Consider the following 3,255-nt stretch of genomic DNA (forward strand, 5'->3'; position numbering starts at 1 on the left):
CTGATGATTTACAAAAACAACAATCAAACCCAGTTGATTTAACACAAATTAGACGTAACTTGATGCAAGCGCAAGAAAATAATAAAAAATATTATAGGGGTAGGAGACAAGTAGAGTTTGTAGTGGGGGATGTCGTTTTAGTTAAAGATTATAGGAACACCAAGGTGTCCTGGTGCAAAGCAAAGAAAGATTTTACGAATTTTAGGTAGAAGAGCATATTTGGTAAATCCGTTAGGTAGTAAACTTACGTGGAAAAGACATTGTAACCAAATTAAAATAGTTTTTAATAATAATATAGAAGGTATTACATTTGCTGAGACTATGTACGATAGTTCAGGGGAAAATTATATTCAAAATAATGAGGACAATGTTATCCAAACCGCTGCAATTGATACGGGAAATCTAAGTGGGGAGCCTCAGGTAGACTCTGAAAATATTATCCAAGAGACAGGCAGGCATCCCACATAGACGTCCAATAAGAGTTAGAAAAGAACCAGAACGTTTTGGATTCGAAATGTAATAGAAGCTTTAGTTTTGTTTGAAGCTTTCTCGATTTAGTCATAAGTAGAGTTTTAGGGTGGGATGATGTAATGTATTGACCATATGTAATTATAAGCCACACTTGCGACGCTCATGTGTAGTTATTAGATTAAATTTTAGTTAATTATACAGGTAAATAATCACCCAGTCGAGTTTAGTATGTAGACGAATAAATGTTACTTTTGGGCTTACGAGTGTTTTTGTACGAGATATTACAGTTACAATAAAAAGTTAACGTAAAGCTGCAATTGTATAAACAAAAATTAAGTTTAATTTTAAAAATTATATGTGTAATGTGGATAATTTTATCTTATGTAAAAAGTGATAAGAATAAAGGTAACAATGACTTATTATGGTTATTCTTATTTCTATAAGAGACGGTAACAAAAACCGCCCAACAGGTTAGTTTTATATTTGAATACTAATACCTATTAACTAATTCTATTTTACAAAGACAGGCCAAATTGAATTATTAAGCAATTTAATAACGTCGAGCAAGTTGAAATTTGAAGCATAGCGGTGAAAATTTGCTTGATAAAAGCGGACAAAAACCAATAGTCTGAACCGATTTTAATTTTCTTATGGCAAATGAAAGGCCTTGAGCCTAACCTGTGATTAATGCAGCGTGGCTCTTTTCTGAATAATTAATATTTCAACGGCTCCAAATCCGGTCGTAATTATGGACTGAAACGAAGAATCTGAATTAAATTTTGGCGATTAGGTGCGAAATACTACGTTTGCTCCAGATAGAGTGTACGCAGAGAACGAGAAACAGGTTAAGGATTTATTTCATTTTAAATACCGTGGGATTCAGACATGAAATAAAATATATAGGGTGAGGCAGATAAAGGGCCTGTTAGAAATAACTCGAGAAATAAAGGTAAGAGAATCATAAAAATTGGAATGCAGGGGTTTTGAGGTATGAACTATTTAATGAAAATATTTTGGTCTCTTTGCTACTTCCGGTTATACCGGAAGTTGATTGTAACTTCGTTTTTCTAAATGGGATACCCTGTATATTTTTACATTTTTGGATTCTGCTCGATGTCTTCTTTCTTAAAATATGAGGTATTGTAATATTATACAGGGTAGTTTAAAAGATAATTAAGGTTTTTTATAAATTTTGTAGCAAACTTCTCACCCTGTAGAATTGTACTGATTTGATATCAAAAACTCAATTTATGTTCAAGTGATTTTTAATATGGCCTATTATTATTAAAAACTGATAATTTAGCGAAATGTTTAATTTTAGTATACAGGGTTGGTCGAAATTCGGAATGAGTATTTTCTGAGTTTTCTTAAATGGAACACCCTGTATTTTAGTATTGTAATGAAATAATATTTTATAGTACTTTTTTATTTCTTAAGCATTCGCTATACCTAACTGCTTTAATTTGTAAGTTATTCGTAGTTCTTTAAGCCAAACATTAATTGCAACAAAAATTACGTGAAATTTTATTAGGTTTGCCGTGAAAATATTAAATAATTTTTTGAAAATAAATATATGTAAATCTAGAATGATCCATAATTTATTAATATTGAATAAGCTACCAAAATGCCTACGTTGTTAAGATTGTTGGTGCATAACATATTAATAAAAACAAACCATATTCTCTAAGTATATAGTTGGCTATGGCTTTGACGCTAAACTTGCTTAAACATTAGACATTATATTATTTTAGTAGTTCCAGTTGCTTTGTTACCATTACTAATATAAATTTTTGTAATAAGGAACTGATTAGAGTAAAGTTTTTGTTCTAGGAGAGTATAACAAAAGTGTACTACTAGCAATAAGAATTTATTATCTGCAACTCCCTGATAGACGACAACCAAGAAGAGAAACTTTTCAAAGATTACTAGAATAGTTTCGACGTACTAGACTTAGATTACAAGAACGTTCATACTAATATGCAGATTCTCAGTGACACTAACATTTAATTCATTTTAATCATTTACAATAGTTTTTGTTCGATCAGATTTCTCGTAATCTAAATGTCCAGTTCGTTGAAACCGCTCTAAAAAATTTTGAAAAGTTTCTCTTTTTGGTTGTCATCTATCATGGAATTTCTGATGATAAATTCTTATTGCTAGTAGCACATTTTTATTTGTTATACTCTCCTAGAACAAAAAACATCTGAATCAGTTCCTCATTAGAAAAATTCATATTAGTACTGGTAGCAAAGCAACTGGAACTTCAAAAATAGTAGAATGTTTAAGCAAAGCAAATGTTTAAGCATATTTAGTGTCAAAGTCATAGCCAACTAATAGATATCGTATTGTATGTTTTTATTAATATTAAACACACCAACAATCTTAACCCTGGAATACGGGTCATTCGTAAATTTTACGACGCTCATAATACATTGGGCATTTTTGTCCACTCTCGTTTATTTTAACGATTTCCCCAATTGAGTACCTTCTACATTAGTATTGAGTTTGATAATGTAGCAGACGGTTGTTATAGTTTCCAATTCTAAGACCATTTTTCGTCACTTGGTTCGTAAATTTTACGAAAGTCCCGTGTTTTTATCATATAATAAATCAGCTGACTATTATTGTTTGTATTTTGATTTTAAATGTTTTAGTAACAAAAAATTAAGGTAAATTGTTTTTTTATTTTCATTACATACTACACTATTTCATATTTGAGCTTTTTTTTTATTAAAATGTCAAATACAAAGTTTTTGTCCTCAAAGCAACTGGAGGAGGAAGCGT

Source organism: Diabrotica virgifera, chromosome 1 (genome assembly GCF_917563875.1).
Source record: "Diabrotica virgifera virgifera chromosome 1, PGI_DIABVI_V3a".
NCBI classification, from domain to species: domain Eukaryota; kingdom Metazoa; phylum Arthropoda; class Insecta; order Coleoptera; family Chrysomelidae; genus Diabrotica; species Diabrotica virgifera.